The sequence below is a fragment of the Gallinula chloropus genome (genome assembly GCF_964237585.1).
Source record: "Gallinula chloropus genome assembly, chromosome: 28".
NCBI classification, from domain to species: domain Eukaryota; kingdom Metazoa; phylum Chordata; class Aves; order Gruiformes; family Rallidae; genus Gallinula; species Gallinula chloropus.
In genome coordinates, this window is record NC_140113.1 from 5,065,558 (window position 1) to 5,085,766 (window position 20,209).

General features: G+C 52.4%; 1 protein-coding gene across 1 annotated transcript in view; it reads left to right on the top strand.

Moving 5' to 3' along the window:
• The first annotated feature begins 498 nt into the window (after positions 1-498).
• The window catches only part of PTPRS (protein tyrosine phosphatase receptor type S), a 132,876-nt gene continuing 113,165 nt past the window's right edge, over positions 499-20,209 (top strand). The window contains exon 1 of the mRNA XM_084276367.1: positions 499-519. The gene's annotated coding sequence lies outside the window, so the exon portion shown is untranslated. The remainder of the gene's footprint in view (positions 520-20,209) is intronic.

The following is a 20,209-nucleotide window of genomic DNA, read 5'->3' on the forward strand; positions in this document are numbered from 1 at the left end:
TGCTGGGGAGGGTGAAATCTGCCTTTTGATTTTGGGGGGTACTGTGAGAACTGTGGGGCCAGGGCTGTGCTTGTGAGGGGGCTCCGAGGGACGAGTACGGGAGGGATGGACCCCAAGGGTCCAGACCGGGCTCCGGGAGACCCTGACGGTCCAGCTAGGGTGATGCCAGGCCAGGCGGGAGGACCGCGGCCCCCAAGGCCAGGCGGGGGGGTGGGTCCCGGGCCCAGATGGGGGTGGCCCGGGCCGGCCTTCCTGAAGGGGCGCTGGCGGGGCCCGGCGAGCCACGGCTCTCCCCCGCCCCGGGCCTCCCGCCCCCCTCGGGCGCGCTGCCCCCCTGAGCCTCCCCCGCCCCGCTCCCCGTTCGCGCTGGGCCCCGCGGCCCGGCCCCGCCCCGGCTCCGCCTCCCTCCGCCCGGGCCGCGGAGGGCTCCTCGGCGGGGTCGCGGCACCCGTGGGCCCGTAAGGCGCCGCGGGCCGCCGTGCCGAGGGCGGCGCGGGTGGGACGGCCGGTCTCCTCCCGGTAAGTGCCTGCCCCACCCGCCCCGACAGGCCCCTTCGCTGCCGGAGGTCGCTGAGGGCTTCCCCCCCCTCCCCGCCCCTTCCCGCGGCCCCTCCGGCCCCACGACGAGACTGGAGGGAGCCGGTTTGATTTCAAAGCGCGTTCCCTCCCCTCGTTGTTGCGGAGGGGACGCGCCCCCCCGGCAGCACCTTCCTCCGCGGAGCATCCAGTGCGGCCGGCCGGCTGCTCCCGGCGCCGTGGGTGGGACGGGTCGGCGCGTCGAGGGAGCGGCGAGGAGGAACCGGGGGTCTGGGGGTGCCGGCGGGATGCTGCTGGTGGGTGAGCGGCCCCTGGTTTGTCTGCGATGGGGAGCGTTGCTTGGCGAGGTGGAGGGTGCGGGATGGGTTTGGAGCCGCGTTGGGAAGTTGGGACTCCCCCTCCTTCTCTCCATCCTCTTCTTCTCCCTCTCCTCCTCCCCCTCCTTCTTTCTCTCCTTCTCCCCCTTCCTCTCCTCCCCTTGGTCTCCTTCTCCCTCTCCTTCTTCCCACTCTCCCTCTCCTCCTTCCCCCTCTCCTCGTCTCCTCCTTTTCCCTCTCTTCTCCTCCTCCCCATCTCCCCTTTTTTCTCCTCCTCACGGGTCCATTTTGCTGCCAAAACAAGAGACTGTAAAATCCCACCCAGCACCCCCCAGTCGTGCTGGGAGCGTTTGCCTGCCTTACAAAGGGCTGCTTCTCCAGCCCACCCTTTTTTTCCCCAAATTACCCATCTTACTACTTTTTTTCCCCCTTTCTCTGTGTGTCTGCGTGCATATACTGGAAATACTCCTTATTTTTTAATGAGTAAGAGGCAGCCCAGGCCTGCAGCAGTCGCCTTCGCGATGCTCTGCGGCTCGGGGCAGGACAAGGCTGTTGAACGTTCCAGTACCGTAGGAAATTTATTCTCTGTAAACACTGTACAACTTCTGTGTGCCCTTCCTGGGGTTAAAATATAACTTGCTTGCTCCGTTTTTATATGACTTTCTCAGTAGCCGTTATACTGCCGCTCAGCCTCGAGACGCAGATTTGCCTAAAATAGGTAATTTTAGAAACATAAGAGAGGGGAAAAAACTGCTCCATTTTACTATGGGAACCACGTAGCTGGAACTTTGCTGAGAAATGTCCGTATTTTATCCCTTTATGATTTCTTTCTCACTCTTGCAAAGGCAAAAAGAAGGAAAAAAAAAAAGACTTTTATGGTGCAGGTAACTTTCACGTCAAGGCTCTAACTTGGAATTCGCAGCAGCTGGTCTGACTGGAGGCAGTTAAAGGAACACTTGAAATTAAATTTAAATTTATATTGTTCGTTGGCGGAGAACTCCTGCAGTTAGGGGGAAAAATGTAAAGATTAAGCTGATCGTTACTATATATGAAAAGCAGTTTCAAACATTAACATTATGGTTCCTTTCTTTGAAAAAAAAACCAAAAGAGAAGAGGAGGATTCTCTAGCCTGAGCTTTGTGTGGCTGCATCTTGCTGTCCTTCCCTTTGCCTGAGAACGTCACTCAGCAGAGGGAGAATCACAAATTGAAGCATGCTGGGATGGCCACGCATGGAATAGAGGAACAGCTGCTGAAAAGAGAGTTTTTGGGAGAATAACAAACCACCTGTGATGGGAAATGTTTCTTCTTCCCTCCTAACTAGCTCAGTGTTGGTTGGGTGTGTGGCTGTAACCCACTGCTGGGCTCTTTCTGGTCACAGAGGTGCCTGTCAGCCCCCCCTCCCCCAGGGTATTTTACAAGGCTGAGATTTATTTACAGACTTAGGCTGTTGTTTGGGGTTTGGTGGTTGGTTTGTTTGGGGGTTTTTTCACCTAAAAAAGGAGGAAGTGAAAAATGTGCGTTGCAGCTGATTGAGCCGTTGTAACAGCCTCTCCGAGAGATGCCTGAGGAGCCTCTGGAGTTGATTGGTGCCTTTCCAGCCACCCTCCTGCTTCTTGCAGAGGAGCCTGGTGGGATGTGGGCTTAAAAGAGGTTAAGTAAGGCTGGCTGAGGTGGCAGCTCTGGCTGAAGGAGGTGATTCTGCACCAGGGACTGAGCTGCACTGGAGGAGGGGTCTCAGAGGATGGCAGCTCTGGGGCTCTGTTTCCCTCGTTAGCTTTTCATCCCTGGAGTAGAAACCCTAATGCTCACTGTCCTTCCGTGCTATCGCTCCCAGATCCTGCCAAGGAGAAGGGAAGATATCTGCTATCATCTTGGGAACGTGGTGTTGATCCTGAGTGCAGGAAGAGGTACAGCACCTCCAGGAGAAGCATGGATGCTTGTCCCAAATCTGGTGGTCAGTGTGGAGATGAGGAGGTGGGGGAGTGTTGGGGCTCCTGCTCTGCAGTCCAGCTGCTCTGCCTCCTGCAGCCCAGAGGCAAAGCAGTGATTTTTCAAAGGCGCTGAAACCAGAGAAGCCCAGTGACGCTTTTGACTTGGAGAGATGCGTATCACTTTTTTGGGGGAGGTGGAAGTACCAAAATAAACTGTCTGCAGGCTCAGTGTGCAGAGAGTGAATTTAGCATGAGGCACTAAATTCCTGCGAAGGTGACAGTTGCAGCAGGTATATGAGGAAATCCCTCATTACCCTGCAGAGCTGGAAAAGCAGGATACGGTGTCTTATTATGTTTCTTAACCTTGATCACAGCAAGTTTCAAACACCCTCTTTACCCTCGCTGTTGAATCTGGCCTGTGGGTACAGATTCTTGTATGGAGCAGCTATTTCACTAGATTTAATCTCTAAGGAGCGTGCCAGGAAAACAGCCTTGGGGGAATGGCAATCTGCTAGCTTCCTTGTCTGTGAAATGGGGATAGTGATGCAGAACTCCCTTCTGTAAAGTGTTTTAGGGTCAACCAGAGAAAAGCACTGAAGTGCCACGGGTTAATTCTTCGACCAAGAAAGAGATGAGGCAGAAGCAGCAGCCAGGCTTGTGGCAGGTCCGTGGCAAGGCCAGGAATAGACCTGGTATCTCCCTCTTTCCCTGTCTGCTGCGTGTGGGCGCAGGCCAAAAAAGAGCAGCAGTGCTGGTGTCACCCGGCGGCGCGTAAAGGAGAACATGGAAGTTGCTCAGTCCCCCCCTTGGTGCCTTTTTGGGGTCTGCCCCATGGTGCCAGGTGTAGGAGTGACAAGTTGTCTGACACCGGGGCTGCAAAGAGCTGGATTGAAGCCACTCACTGGTTTCCTGCTGGCTTCTGGGCACCCCTTGTGTAGTGAGGACTTTGTAGATGCTGCTCACCTGGGCTGAGTTTTGAACCAGTCACCTGGAGATGAAAGGCACTCCATCCCATTACCACTCCCCCCAAGCCATCCTCTGCCCTCTGTTTGAAGGGGTTTTGAACCCTGGGTGTATTTTATTCCCGTGCAAGGCTTTGCTGTTGGACTCTGCAGAGTCCTGTGGCACCGGGGAGGTGTAATCTCGTTACGTCTGAATTTCATTTCATGCCACGTTTGTGGGTGTGAAGAATGAACTGGTAAAATTAGGGACTGCAGAAGGTGTGAGACACCGTGTTCGTTCAGATGCTGACAGTGGGGAAAACATCTGTTAGAAGCTCTCTTTGAAGGAGTAGCTGCCCTTCCAGAACTGTTTTGTAGGAGCAATAGCTGTTGTGATAGGCAAAACCTTCTGGATCAGGAGGCACCTGGGAGATGTTACAGCTGTGGATGTGCGTGGGCTGATGCTGGGATGGAGATCTGTCACACTAAACCCCACACCACCTTTACTTTTCCAAGCATCTTGAGTCATTCTCAAAGAGGTGCCACTGTGATTTTTACCTGAGCTCACTCATATGTGCTTGGATGAGTGTCTTCCCATCCTTTCTATTTACAGACAACTCTTCCACGGGTGTATTTGAGCTTCTCCATGTATTGACTGGTGCTCTCATTAGGAAGCACGTTGCAAATATTCTTTATTAAACTCTGTGCTGAGGTGGGTTCTTACCCACATGAGGAAGCCATGCAGCAGCTCCCCAGTCGTGAGCTGACTTCCCTGCTAATTTTGACTCCCTATCTATTTACGATAAGGCAGGAGGCAGTGCAGGAGGCAGTGTGTCTCAGCAGAGGGAACTGAGGCCAGCCCCCTGTTTATGGTAATTCTTAAATAGTTCATTTGGGCGTAATGCCTCTCTTTGCAGTTGATTCTCTATTGCAAACAGATTTCCTGATAATGGCACCTGTGCCATTCAGATGGGATCATTATTGTAATAGCAGCGAGTATTGTTACCGAGTTGGTATGTGGAATTTATGTGGGATCGTTAGAGTGACAGAAGTAATTCCATAAATAAAACGATGCTGTGGCAGCAGCGCTGAGCTGGGGGGAATAGGGAGAAGGACAGTTTGGATTTCCCCAAACCCTTGGCCCCTTGAGCGAGGATTTGTCCCATCCAGCCCAGGATGTGGGACTGTGGGTGTCCTGGGAGGGCAGGAGCTGTCATCCCCCTCACAGCACAGGGATGCTCGGGGTGTGGGAGGGAGGAGAGATGCTCTTCCCATACAAATCAGGGGAACCATTAGCTGGAGCGGTTTCAAGAGCCAAGCAGGGAGGTTGTTGGGAATAATGACTTGTAGAAACGGGGCGTTGCTCTCCTTCGGCGGGGCGCTGGGTTTGGCTCCTGGCCTGGCTCCACTAACAGGGCTGGGTTGTTTTTTAGGATGGGTTTCAGGCAGGGCTTCTCCATGCTCAGCCTGTCCCTCCTGTGCGGTGCTGGGATGGGGCTGTGCCTGCCAGCAGGCTGCTTTTCCCCTTTCACTGTGGGAAATGTGGGAAAGCTTGAAATTGCATTTGTGAAAGAAAAGGTGGGGGTTGAGACTGTAAACTGCCCAGCGGGGCTTGACAGAGGCGGCTGATGTAAACACTGTGCCCTAATGCTGGAAGCACTACCACCAAACCCCCACCAACAGAGGGAAAAGGGGAAGAAATGGTAAAAAATCAGTGCCTTTGAAAAGTCATTGAGGATGTGGAGTGGAGATTATCCCCCCCCTCTGCTTTTCTTTCTATGAACAAATCCCTGGAGATGGGTGTGTTGTCTTAAAGGCCGGTCCTGTGGTCGGGTTTAGCAAATACAGATAATCCAGATGGCTAATCTGGAGCGTGGTTTGGCTAGCAAAATCCTTCTGGCAGGCAAGCAGGGAGGAGGATGCTGGGAGAGGTTTGCAACAGTCGTATTTAAACAGAGTCGCTGCTGATGCTGCTCCAGCCGCTGTGTGCACAGAGCACAGATGTCTTGCTTGGGGTTTGATATATTTTTAAGTAACCCCCCCTTTTATTTTCCATCAGTGACCTCTTGTTTTAAATCCCCCATCCAAGAGGTGCAACTGTGACCCCTTGTCAGGCTTAGATGTGGTCTGAGTTTTGTCACCATGTCCCATGTGAGGGACGTGGCCCCTCTCTGCTGGTGCCCAGGGGTGCAGCAGGAGGATGCTGGGCAGGAGGATGCTCAGCTGCACAGGCTGGTTGCTGCACTTTGAACTCGTTTTTTTGCCCAGGGGCCCCATCGGGACAGGGGTGATGGGCCGATTGCTTTTTGATGCTTGGCCCTGCCTTTGTCAGTGGACATCTGGTGCCAGGATTGCTGCTGTCGGGCTGGGGGTGGGCTGCAAGGCCAGGGAATTTGATGGATTAGTGCTGTTGGAGGGCTGGGGGAGGGGATGGGTAGGGTTTCAGCTCTTGCTGCAGGTAGAGGGAGAATTTGGGGATTAGGGGCACTTTCCTGCAAGTTGTGAAGTGGTGGGGGATAGGGAGAAGGGGAAGAGTTGGAAAGAAAATACTTTCCAGTTTTCCCAGAGAAATTAGATTTATTTGCTCTGTGAGGCAGCACGAGGGAAATGTGTGTGTGTGTGTGTCCTGAGCAGGGGATGAAAAAAATCCACAGCAAATCTGGTGCCAGTCTGTCCCCCCAGCTTTGTAACCCTGGGGAATCCTGGTTGCTTGTGCCTGGCCTCGAGGTCACTTGGTTCATTCCCCGCTGCTTCCTATGGATTCAATAACCTCCTCCTCTCCCCAGAGATCAGCTTAAATTAAAACTTTATCCTTTACTTAAAGAGGCAAGTGGCAGCCTCTCTGTGTGCTCTGTTACAGGATCTGGGTAGTTTGCGTGGCCCCATCCATCCATCTTTCCCCGTGGTCACCAGATGGACTGTGCTGGGAATCGGCAGCTTTTGAGCTGCTGGAGCAGGAGGGAGGGGGATGCAGGGCATCTTCTGTCCCTGCTCTTGTGGGTGAAGGAGTAGGAAAGAAAATCCTGGTTTCTCAAAGCCTCCCTGAGGGCAGATTATTTCGATACGCTCTGACCTGGAAAGGGAGAAACTGCTGTTTGTCTTGGGGCAGGACCAGACTCTGGGGATATGGCTGGGGTGGGCCTTTCCTGGAGCTCTCTGTGCCAGCGAGTGTCCGTGTGTGGGTGGAAACACCCTGTCCCTTGTCTGCCTGCAAGGCCAGGAGGGTTTGCATAGTGGTGAGGGAACTGGCCGAAATGGGGACCTCGAGGAACAGTCCCAGTGAAACCCAATCTGACCAGCGCCGTGTTTGAGGATCAAAACAACATGTAAAAACTGCCCAGAAGATTGAATGGCTGGCTGGCTTTGCCTCCTGGAAACGCTGCTGCAGGGAGGTCAGGTCTCTGGGAGGCACGTTTGGACCTTTGGTTCACGTTTCGGGGCTGCGTGTGTGCACACGCCGGGCTGGGTTTGGTTTGGGGGCAGGTTGAGCCACCCCACGTGCAGCTCCTTTCTGCCTGCCAGGCACGAGCAACGTGCAGCAGGGACACAGCCCCAGCCAGGCAGGGAGCTCTGTGCTCATGTTGTAAAAATAAGCCCTTGTGGGTGATGTTTTTTCCCCCTTTCCAAGCAGAAATTGAGGAAATTGGAGTTGGAGAGGAGCAGAAAACTCAGGTGTGACGAAGGAGACTTTGGGACTGAGATGAGGGAGATGCTGAAGGGATGCCAGAGGGTTTGGGCTGGGGGAATCTTTTGTCTTTCCTGCTGTAACCGTAATGTGGAGGCTATTGAACTGCCTTTTGGATTTTGATTTCTTCTCTGCGTTGAACAAAGTAGTGGCAGAGGGCCATGGCAGTGCAGCAAGCCTCGTGTCTGCGAGGTTTCTGAAGTCTCAAAGCCTTAAAACACTGGGCTGAAAGGAGGAGAATGACAAATACAGGGTAAAGTTACAGCTACCATCCTGAGAATGCATTTATTTGAACTTCAGGCAGAACAAAACCGAGGGAGGGGAGAGGAGGGAAGAGCTGAGTGTAAAAACGAGTGTGGGGAAGCGAACAGCTGTGGTGTGCTGGGAAGGCTGGGAGCTGCCTGGATTCAGAGGATTACTTCACTAACCCAGAGCTGGTGTCTGTGCTGGGGCTGAAGGCTGCAGCCCCCAGAGAGCTGGTGGGAGGAGACCCTGCAGCAGGTCAGGATGCTCCGGGCTTCCCAGGGAGGGGGTCACTGCTGCTGGAGATGGGCCCCACTAGCCAGGAAGGTCCCAGTATCCCCAGTACCAATATAGCAGCATCTTCCTGGTCCTGTTCCCCTCGAGGTGCTCTTGTGCTGTCCATGCCTTGTACCTAGTGCCTTGACTATGTGTCAAGCAGTCAGAGTTTGCTCGTTTGCTGCCATTTCTGCAGCGTTAATGGATTTGGTGTCTTGGATGCTGCAGGACGCCATAGACAAGCCCTCCTCTGTCATCCCAGCCCCAGGGACTGATCCAGTCCTGCTTCAGGGCCTCTGCCAAGCGATGATGGCTTGGAGCTAGGAAGAAACTTCACCCAGACAGGTAATTCCTCTGAAGCGTCTGCTTTTGGGTGCTGCTGGCAACGGTGCGCCGGACTAAATGAATCACTGTTGCCTCCAGCCTGACGTGTTTGATGGCTGCAGCGCTGCTTTCCTGGAGGGGAAGGAATTGTAGTCCATTACCAGGAGTCCATTTCTCTTCCCGAAGGTGGAGCGTGAGTACGAGCACGGAGTGGTACTTGCTGAGTGCTCCCGGTTCCTCGCAGCGAGCCCCGCTCGTGTGCCATGAAACACTCGCCTGACAGCGCCTTCCAGAGCAATATCCTGAAGTGAGTGATGGGCCCACGCTGTGCTTTATGCACTGCCCTGAGAGGTGGTGTAAATCGCACCATCTGAATGATTTAGCCCCAGGTATAGTTGTGATTCAAAATGAATTTCTATCCCTTGCTTCTCCCTCGTGCCAGCGCTGGAGTAACTGCTTGCTATAAACCAGGAGGAAGTTGCAACAACCTGCGTGGCTTGTACAGGGCTGGGCTGGGAGGCTCTGTGGATGTGCCCCCCTCCATCCATGTGTCCGTGGTCTCGATGAGCAAGCAGAGGGATGCAGGGTGTTGGGTTGATACCGGTCCCTCCCTGTGTCCACCCAACTCACCCGCAGTCTGTGTCCGTCCGTGAGCGCGGAGCCGTGCCGCGCCGCTTCCGTTCGGCTTAATAGGGAAGATGAGTGACATGTTAAAAGTGGCTTTAGGTTTTATGCAAAGCCAATGATGCTTAAGCCAGCTGGTGGATTTTAGGGGTTTCAGGCAGTTTCATTGGACAGAAATTTCCTTTGGGAAGGGTCGTGGGTCTGGTGTGAAATTGTGATGGAGATCAGGGTGATGGGAGCTGTGGGTGGCTCGTGGTGTTGCACACCTCCTTCCCCCTTTGGGCAGTTCATTGTCTTCCTTCTTGCTTTGGGGGGAAAAAATGGAAAAAATATGATAAAGACCCAGTTTTCTTTGTGGTGAGGAATGAACATTAATATTAAAACATTTGGGGATTTTTTTATTTTAAAGATTGGTTTGGCTTCCTGGCTGGTGCCCTGGCTTAAAACGCCTGGAATAGCTTGGGAACTGCTAGTCAAGGCAAATACACAGAAAAGATGGAGCATGGACTCTACTCTGATGTTGTCTTGGCGATTTGCAGAGCTGTTCTGGTGCTTGGCCACTCTCCTGGTGCTGCCTGGTGTCCAGAAGTTGATTGATTCTCAAAATACAAAGGGTACAGGAGGAAGGATGAACCCAAAGGCTTGGACTCTGAGGCTTCAGCTGGTTTCCTAAAGCAGGCATCGCCGGGGTACTTCCTTCTCAGGGAATTCTTAAATCTGTTTAAGATTTAAATCTCTATTAATGTCACTGTTTTGCACTCTGGGAATGAAAACACACCTGTAATTTCTAGCCAGAAACCAGTATTTGCTGTTCTTTGCTGGGTGCGCAGCGTGGCTTTGTGGCTAGCTGGATAAAATGTTTGGTTCCAGGTGTTTCAGGAACGTGTTAAAGTTTATGGAGCATTTAACAAACTTTTTTTAGTGTACAATAGTTTATAGTGCCAGCAGCCAGCCAAGTGTCACATCAAAGTTGTGGCCTTTCCTCACTTAATGGCTCAGTGTTCGGTGCAGTTTGGGTTTATCTCTGGTGGCTTTTCAGCCGCAGCTCAGCCTGGCCTTTTCTTTTATTTTCCCCCCCAAAAAACTCCCTCTAAAACCAGATTATAAATGCTGATTGAGGGCCCACAATTCAGGCAGAGGGGTTGGATTTAGTTTTATCTTTAAAGAGAAAAGGGTAAATAATCCCAGCGACTTCCGCGGCGTTCTCCCCGTGCGGTTCCCCGCTGGGCTGCCAGAGTGGAGCTGGTGAGATGAAATCTGCTCTTGTTGGAGGCAAGGAAAGAGTTTTGCCATCGCCTCTTACAAATCTGTAATGATTTTTCTCTTTAACACAGGAGCTGGGCTGTGCCTCAGAGAGGGATGGTCTGAGATTAGCAGATACAGCTGAGCCAGAGCCCGTAGGCAGCAGCATCAGTGAGGAGGCTGCGAGTTTGGTGCCTCTCGCCCAGGTTTTGGGGTTTTGCTGCTCTCCTGGGCTGGAAGGGGATGAGTTTTGGGGAGCTCTGCCAGGGCTCTCCTCTGCCACAGTGCTTGCCATCTCTAACCTCTGTATTCCCTCCTTGCTTCTCTCTTACGTGGAGTTAAACCTCCTGAAGCAGCTGCCTCTGTGGGGAATGTCCTAGCACTTGGGGTTGTCATTTCCAGTAAATCTGAACTAAATAGGTGTGAAAACTCAATAGCAGCGTCTGGATAATGCATCATAAACTGTCTTATTTACTTTATCACAGATTTAATTATGATAATGCATATACATATAATTATGTCCGCACACAAGATCTATTCAGTAGTAAAGGCTTTATATAACGTTATAAATAATGAAACCTGAGCTGTATCCAGGGCTCCCTGTAGCATCCTTTATCCTGTCCTGGCTGAGAGCAGGAAGCTGCCTCTTCTGTGTGAGTTACACCTGGTTGGGAAACCTGAGCTGTATTGAGGGCTCCTTGTAGCATCCTTTATCATGTCCTGGCTGAGAGCAGGAAGCCTCCTCTTCTGTGTGAGTTACACCTGGTTGGGAATATTGAGGTTCAGCCGTTTCTGAGGGTGGGTTTGTGTGGCACAGGGTGTGATTCCCATCGCACCACCTGTCTTTCTGCTGTAGTTCACCTCAGAGGCTTCCCGCGGAGTGGAAGACGATATAAAATGTCTTATTACTGTTGATGGGCTCCATCACCAGCAGGAGCTGGCGAATTGTTTTATGAGTGGGGGGCATGTAAACAGATTTGGAACTGAAATAACGTGGCTGTGTGTTATTAAAGAAACAAGGCAATATGCAGCAGCGTACCGGGAGGAAATTCCACGTTGGGTTTCTAACGCCAAACCTTCCGCGCCTTCCTCCCCTGATTTATATAATTGCAGAACAGCTTTGATGGCTGGATGGAATTACAGCTCTGCGTTACACGATGGATGATCAATCAGAGTTAAACTGTGTTTACCCCTTGGCTGCAGCATGTGCACGAAGCAGCTCCGCAGCGGCGCGAGTTGCTCTGTCGCGCTGGTATTCGCGCTGAGTTTCGGGTGTGATTTCGGCATCTGATACCTGCATGAACCTGACCTCACCTTGTAGGCTTCAAAATGGGGCCAGCTTAAGCAGGGGCTGTAGTAACTTGCTCTTTCTGTGGTGCGTGTAGCAACATTTCTGCCTAAATATGCAGTGGGCTTGTTTGTTTAAATATCATAGAGAATAAAACCGCAGCGAGGAGGCAAAAGGTGCCAACAGCCGAGCTCTTTGTAAGGGCTGGGTAAGGCTTGGAGGCTGGAATCCTGCCTTTCTAGGCAAGCTTGGGGTTGGTTGCATCTGGGATTTCACAGGCTGCTCCCTGCTTCGTTTGCTGTGCAAGTTCTTTGAGTTTTAGCCTCTGGTTTTAGCAGAATTCCCTCCCCTCTTCACTACATGTGCTGTTGGGAGATGTATTAACCCTTTTTACCAAGGGGGTTTCTAGAGTTAAAATCAAACCCAGTCTCAGTAGCGAGCGATAGTGGGGATAATGTGTGTGTGACATCATCTGATTAATGCTTGTGCTTAATTAGATGACTCTTTCAGGCGGTGGTCCTGTTTCCTACCACACAGAGTGTGATCGTATCCTTCAGCAGGGCCTTTCAACGGTGCCTCCCCCCAGTTTTGGTGCCTTTACCTAAGGGTGAGGCTGTTTTTAGGGAGGTGATGAAGCAAGTGTGTGTTTAAATGGCTTCCCTGGTACTGCAGACCCGGGGCTGTACGTACGCAGCATCCCTTCAGGTTCTCTCCTCCTTGAGCAAAACCTGCCAGGCTCTGATGAAAGGGAGATAAAATGGATGGGCTCGGGCAGCGCCTCACCCTGCTCTCTTATTCCTTCCTGCAGCATCTCCATCTTTGGCTGGGGGGGGGTTATTTTTGGGTCTTTCTCTTGCAGGAAGGTGTCTTTCCCCCATCGTTTCTCTCCGGAGAATCCCTTCTCCTCTCCCTCCTCGCCTTGCTGTGAGGGGATCACAGCTGCTGAGTAAATGTTAAGATAATAGTGTTATTACCGAGTAATTATACTGCAAGTTATTGAATTAAAAGTGATGAGCCTGCCTGTGATGCTGAATGGGGAGAGGAGGGAGAGGCTGGGTGGGAGAGAGCAGGGCTGGGAAGGTGGAGAATAGAGAAAACCTAATAAATTTCCTCTTGTGGAGAGAGCCCCTCGCTGCTGGGACTGCGACTGAGAATGAATGAAAGGGAAGCTCAAAGAGCTAATAAATAAACCATTTCCCTGAGAATAGAGGGTATAATTAGAAACCGTGGCCCTGTGGTTTTGTGTCTGCCCTGGGGTGGAATCTGCTCAGCGCTGTAGTGTGGTGATAAAACAGGGAGACAATGCGGCGATGGTGTCGCGCAGTTGTTAACTTCAGAGGAAGGAGATGCCTCGTTCCTCTCTTTTTCGAGAAAAATAAAAATAATAATAAATAATTTAAGCTTTATGTTGCAAAACTTCAATAACTGGCTATACCCTGGAGCCTCTCCATCAGTAACTCTGGCTGATCTTGCATTTTTCCTTCGGTGTACTTTCTTGGAGGGCGGTTTTCAGCGTATAGACCGTACAAGACTTCACTCTTCTTCTTTTTTATTTCCCTTTTCCTTTTCCCCCCCAAGAGGGCCAAATAAGAATGTTTCTTCTTTATTTTTCTCCTCTCTCAGGCTTAGATTTACCCACAAATTTAGCATCTCTCATTCCTCTCCTGCTGTAGGATCGGTGTTGCTGTTTCGGGATGGTTTGCTCACTGACACTGCACTAGCTTTTATTTTGTCCTTACTACCTCAGCCCTGGAAGGGACCTCCCAGTTTCCAAGCTCAAACAGATAGAACTTAACCCAAAAGGAGGAAATTGATGTGTTTGCACTTGAACATTCGACCTTCCCCTTGTGCCACAGGCATCCTCTGTGAGCTTGGAGGAGCTGCTGCCTCCTCTGGTCCTTCCCTGCATCTTTGGGATGGGGATAACGAGTGGGATGGCAGATGCACAAAGCATGGTGGAGCCCTGCAATAAATACAGAGCAGGTGTGGAGGTGGAAAAGCAGGAGCAGCAGTAGCCTTGCAGTCACAGGGAACAGAAGGGGGTGTGTTTAAAGACCATCCAGGCAGTCTTTAATAGCCACAGGGTTTCCATAGGTTAAAAAAGGAATAAAATAAGTAAGTAGCTGTCTCCTGCCTCTTCTGACAGAAGATGGATCACTGTCTGCCCGTGGCCATTCCCCTGCAGCCGTCTGCAAGGGGGTCAGGAGTCGGTACCCTGCCCAAACCAGGGGGCAAGAGGCAGCCCCTGCCCTGAGCGCTGGAGCCGAGGTGTCTGCACAGCACTGGGAGGGCGGCTGGGGGAAGCTGCTCCTTTCCCTTCTAACAACGGGTGGATCTTTGAGGGGGGGGGGTGATAATTAGTAATGAAAGTCTGGGGGAGGAGGAGGGAGAGTGTATTTTGCTGCGGTTCAGCCTCAGAGCATCTTGGGTGGCTCTGGATGAACAGGGGGGTGCTGCACACATACCTGACGAGGAAGGGTCCCCCCACGCGCCTGCTGATGAAGCTTAAGTAATTATTTCTGAGAAGGGCTTTGGTAGGTGCTAGAGGAATGTGGAGTGTTTACCTTACTTTACAATCTAAAAAGCCCTAATAAAATACACAACAGGAGTATTAACAATGAAACCATTTTGAGGATTATTAAGCTATTATAAAGGAATGGAAGGAAATCTGCCTGGCATTATGTTCTGTGCCACTAGATATTTAAATTAATGTCTTCCCTATAGCAGCTCCTTCAGAAATCTCAAGGCACTTAAAGCTATCTTCAACGAATTAGATACACAGTGTTGTTAAACAGCTCTTCAGCATCTTCTATTCATGCAGCACAGCGGGGGAAACTGAGGCAGAACGATTTAGCCTGTGCCTTCACCACACCAAGGGTGAAGTGGGGCTCTGATTTGTGTGGGTTTCACAGCCCTTTGACACATGTAATGGACAATGTCCTTGGTCAGCAGTGCTTCCTGCTGCCCAGGGATGCCAGGCTGGATTTCTTTCCTCTTCCTCCTCTTACCCTGCTGTTGCAGAGCAGGACCATGAAGATCCTTCTGACTTTACCTTCTCCCTACCTGATGCCGTTGCAGCGTTTCCAGTGCTGCCCGTGCCCAGCTCAGGGAAGCCCATAAACCCTGATGTAATGTTATTTACTTGTAAAAGGCAATTTGTAAAGATCTGTCTGGGGGCTGCTGTCACTGTATCCCTGGGATTTATTTCCCCTTTATTTACAGTTTGTGCTCATGTGTATGCAGGAGGTTTTTTGCCATCATAACCCGAAACTTGATTGCCCCTTGGACGTTTCTGTCACTTGCTGTGGCAGCTGTGCAGGTCCCAGGGCTGCTCCTCTCACATGGGCTGATTTTTATGTCTTTTTTTCTTCTTTCTGAGGATGGAGAGGAAGATCTGTGGGTGTTACATCAACCTTGGTCTTGAAATCTGCTTCAGGAGGAAAGAGAAGGGCATGGAGCTTCTGGTGCGGTCAGGCTGGGAGGGAGCATCCCTTGAAAAGAGATCTTTTTCTTTCTTCCTTTCCTTGGTCTGGCTGCTGGGTGATTTGCCCCAGCCCCTTTTATTTATTGCAGAGTCTTGGGCTTGGCAAACCTCCTTTTTCCTTCCCCTTTTTAGACTTACTCTTCTGTTGGAGGTGGGGAACTGTAGCCAAGCAAAGGCTGGGAGATGACACCTCTCAGGCAACCCGGGTCCTTCACATCAGACAGCAGATGCTTTTTTGCTGCAATTACCCCTGCCCAGAGCTGTCTGTGCTGCAGAGTAGCTGGAATTATGGGCTGCCTGCTTCCTGCAAGGAGGGAGGATGGTGGTATCGACCGAGCATGGCTTGGAACAGGGGCATGCGTGCTACAGCAGCTCTACTCCAAACACTTCCCAACTGCGCCTGGCTGGGTCGGGTGAGGCTGCAGCTGCCAGGCTGCTGTCAGTGGGGAGAAGATGTTGACACAGAACAGACCCCCCCTGACCCTCCCCTTTCCCAGCCCTGCACCCAGGCAGATTAATTTGCACCACAAAAACTGCGTGTAAAAGAATGTCTTGGCTTCAGACTTGGGTTAATAAGTGAAGGATTTCCTGGCTTTGGTGATGCACAGATTGTCTGGTTCAGGGCTGTGTGACTGATGGTAAGGGGTGGTTTCTCCTCTGTCTCTGCAGTTGGCTTGTGTTGGGGTTTGGGGGCTCTGCTTGCTTTAACTTGTCTTTTGAGTGCCGAGTGTAGTAGGTCAATACCTGGACACCTTTAAAAGTGAGGTTATGGCATGCAGCAAAGGGCTCTGGTGCCTTACATATCTCCAACTGCTGAAGCTTGGTGTATGCTCAAGATTTCTATTTGCTTTTACTCTCAACGATCCTGCCCAAAAGAAAAGGCATGGATGGATGCTTTCTCCATGCTGGATATCCTTGGTGGAAGACAACCTCTGCCTCAAAGGGAAACAGCCACCACAGACCTGCAGCTGAGCTGGGAGCAGCTCCTGGATCTTCAGCATTGACGTGCCATCCCTCATCTATCCCAAGCCTTGAAACAGACCCCAGCACAGCCACAGGCCTGGACAGACATCAGAAGCAGTTGTTGTGGTGGCTGCTGACCCAGGGGTGCTTTCTTCAAGGAACAGTTCAGAGAAGGGACCTGAACTGGTGAAGTCATTTGGTACGTGGAGGAACAGGCTGTAGATACTCTGAGAAACCCAGAATCAAATAGAACTGGTAGCAGAGCTCTTTGAAAATTGTTCAAAGGGGCCCTGTCAATGAGAAACTCCTATTTATGTTTTTTCTTCCTCCTCCTTTCTTTTGTTGATACAATCTTGGAAGTGGGAGGATTTACAGAAATGCCTGTGTTTTTAAGCTGCTGCTTCACTCACCTTTTTTTTTTTCCCTGTGTAAATATTGTGTAAGAGGCCGAAGTGAAAAGCACAGAAAACAAACAGGGAGAAGTCCTCATCAGACCCCTCCTCTGATCGCTGCAGAGCCTGAAGATGGGATTTGGTGTTGGATGTGTCATAAAGGTGTACCCACAGCTTTGCACCTGCACCAAGGATAGACCCACAGAGCCCGTCGTTTGGACCTATCTTTAAGCCAGATCAAGGACTCCTTAGGGGTCTGGTCTGCTGGAGCGGGGATGTTCAGCGCTGCCGGAGCAGGGATGCTCGGCATCACTGGGGAGATACTTCCAGGCTCATCAGCCTGAGAGTCCTGCCTCCAGGAGCTTCTTCAGCCCTTCATCTGGTGAAGCCATCAGTCTCTGACCAGGAAGGATTACTTTGGTGTATTCAGGGACATCTACAACAACCCTGAAGTCGAAGGAAGAGGAGTGTTCTTCGGCCTCCCCCGTGCTGGAGGAACTGCCAAGCCTCCCCTCCCTGGGTTGGACTCCATCTGGGCATCTGCAGGGGTGCTGATGAGGACTGCTCCAGCAGAGAGAGGGCTGCTGGCACTTGAGGCAGTAAAAGCTCTTCTGGTGCTGGCTTCAACAGTAGCTCTTGGGTGGTGTAAGTGATGTGCAGACCTGGCACACGAAGCCGAGGAAGAGGAGGGACCTGTATTTACTGGAGTTAATGCCAAAGGCTCTGTGGATGCTGCTTTTTTCCCCCCTCAGCTGGCTTGCTGGTTACAGAGGCTGCACATGGGCTGAGCAGTCTCAGGAGAAGGTTGTATCGGAGCAGACTCACGTCTCCATGCGAATTAACAAGAGGAGGCAAAGCTTGTGGGGTCCCACCACGCACCCCATGGGAGCTCTGTATGTACCTTGGCTTCTGGGCAGCGCTGTAACAAGCTCATGCTAAGATTGTGCCAACCAAGGGTTTGTGAGGAGCAGGTTTCTTAAAGTCTTGTTATTGGGGATTTGGGTTGGTTTGGCTGAACCATTTGCAAAGGTGCATGTGAACGTGGGAGAGGGGGTGGCAGAGCTTCCCTCCGTGGCTGGGACTTCATGCTGGCAGGGTGGTAGAGCTGGCACACGCAGGCAGAGAGCAAGAGGAGGCGATGAAGGGTGTAATTACAGGGAAGGATGTGGAAACCCGTGCTCTGAAAGGCACAATGATTTGCCCAAGGACGTGGGGTGATGGAGCTGGGCTTGGAGCTCAGCAGCTCTGCCTCATGTGCTGGAGTGCTGTGTCCAGGCTGGTGCTTCTGTCGGGAAGTGGTTTTGGGGTAGATTGCCAATACCTTTACCTTGATTTTTCTGGCTCTTAAGCAACTGTAAAGACCTGGAGGCCTCGAGTTCAGTTGCCTGGTCTGGATGTGTCTCCCTGGAAGCTATGGAAAGCAGTACTTGCAGTCCTGTTTGAACTTGTTAGATGACAAGTTAAAAGGTTGTTTTGACCCTTCAGGATATTTAAAAAGAAAAAAAAAAAAGTGGCTTTTTTTCACCTTCCTTCTCCCAGTTTTGTGAGAGGGGCTGAGCCAAGAGCTTTGTACTGCCAGTAGGAGTGTAATTACAGCAAGTCTGGGCCAGCTATTCCCCCCCAGGGCCCTGCCATACTTGGCTTTTACTACTTCTTCTTGGTTTTCCTCCCCCCCTCAGTGTTATTGCTCTTATTCCTCCTCCTCCTCCTCCTCCCCACGCACGTGCGGTGCCGCAGCAGCTGCAGGCACCCCACACCTTCCCCCAGAGCCTTGGCGGGAGCGGGCTGGGATGCTGCCCTTGCACGCAGGAAACAGATGAAGCAACTTGGAGCTGGAAAGGAGCAGCAGCAGCAGCGAGCAGGGTCTGCAGCCAACGACCCCGAGCCATCGCTGCGGAGCGGCTGGACAGGGCCCAGCCCAGCTGCTCTGGCCGGGGAAGCCGGGCCCAGCTTTCAGGCCGAGTGTTTGTGCAGGCTTGTGCAGGGCAGCACCAGCGGGCAGATGGAGCGCTGCCCGCCCGGGAAGCGGCTCCCGGTTCCCCCAGCCCATGGCACAGCTCGCTGGGGTGGGTGCGCGCTGCCGGCGGGGCTGTGAGAGCTGCTGCTTTGCTCCTCAGTGCTGGGTTGGGGGAGCAGAGAGGGTTTCTCTCTCGGGTTGCCTTTCACCTCGTGGGAAGTGCTGACGTCCTGCAGTGGCTGTGCTGCTGTGGTGGCTGTCAGCCTGCCCACCCCCTCTCTGTGTCTTCCTGCCCTGGGTCAGCAGTGTGAGCCCTGCTGTGGTGCTGCTTGGGGTTTTTGGGGTGGAAAGAAGCACTGGCCATCTTCATGGATGGGAGCAAGTGTAATCAGCTCTGTCTCCTTTGCCGCTCCTGATGGGGGTACCAGGGTGTGGATGCGGCGCTCTGCTGCTTCCCTGCATTGGGACCTTGGTCATGCTCATCCCCATGTGGGATGGGGAGTCTTTCATCTGTGTTGTGGGTAGAGCATGGCACATGCTGTGCCGTTCACCCATGGCACCTTAGCCCCCCAGCTGCCATGTGGGTGGCACTGTGTGGCACTTCCCTGGGGTGCACGGGCACTTCATGGGTGCACATCCTCTGTCTGAAGGACTTTGGGTTTTCTTCAGGGGATGCTGTGGCTGCTTGGGAGGGCTTGAACTCAGGCTGGATGCCAGAAGAAGTGCTTTGCTTCTCCTGGGGAGCTGGATTGGGCCAGAATAGGTGGCTGAGAGTGCTTTGCTGTGCTGGCTGCCTATTTCCTGCTTAATAGCCAGCCTGATGGAGCCTTCTCCAGACAAAGGGCTGAGCTGCTTGGGTGTCGCTGCCAGCCAGGTGCACGCAGCAGCACGTGGGGTGTGTGCAGAGCAGTGGGTGCATTTGTGGAGCTGGGATTCCTCCTGTTCCCCAGCCATGTCTGTCTGTCCCCTCAAGAGCTGAGCTTTGAGCCCCACTGGCTGGTGATGTGGGGGCTGGCAGGGCATCAAGCCATGCCTGAGACCTGCAGGGTTGGCACCTCCTCGTTGGAGAAGGTCCTAAATGCTTTGCTCCTCCTGGGGCCAGACCACAGCCACGGTTTGGTTTGTTGTTGTACAGGGAAGCGCTGGTGTCTTTGGGGTCTGGTACTCCCCTGTGCAGATGTGCCTGTGCATCTCGTCTGGGAGGTTGGATTTACCCTGGAATAAATGGGATGCAACCACAGGTCGGTTCTGCTGGAAGAGCAGCGATCATCAAAGTCCCTTTAATTCTCAATCAGTGTGTCTGCCCAAGGCTTACAATTGGTTAGATAAACCGCATTAAAAGTTAAATCTGAATTAACCTTTCCTTGCATAGGTGACCCCTCGGAGGCCTGGCTGCAGCAGAGCAGAGCTGGGTGCAGGGCACAGGGTTCCCGTTGGGGCAGCCCCTTTCTTGGGGCCAAAGCCTGTGCTTTTGGGTGTGTTCCCCTTGTGGGACCCCTGTTGTAGCAGAGCTGCACCTCTTTGCATGGCTCAGTGCTGCCATGAGCTGACCTCTGGCACGGGGCTGCTGTGCTGGGGTATTTTTAGAGAAGATAAGAGTGATGGCAGGAGAGAGGGCTCTGTTCCAGGGAGCTCTGACTCTTTAATTATGTTTTTGGTCTAGAAAATTATATGGTTCCTAGAGCGTAAATAGAGAACGTATGGAAGGTAATTGCACCTCTGGGTGCAGATTAGCTGGTAGCAGGGAGAGGCTGTGTGGAGGCCAGGATGAGAGAGAAGAGCTGGCTGGAGGGAGAGGGAGAAACTGGCTCTTTGGGGCTGCCAGGCATTGCCCTGCTGCAGGGTGGCTGCACCCTGCTCACCCCGGGCTCCCTGTGCCCCTCTCCTCTTGGCAGTGCTTCTGGGGGACCCCACACAAGGTGCTTGGGGAGCTCCCGGTCCCTTAACAGCGAGAACCAGTCCCATGAGGCACCTCACTACCCTGAGTCTCTATGTTTTGGGAGG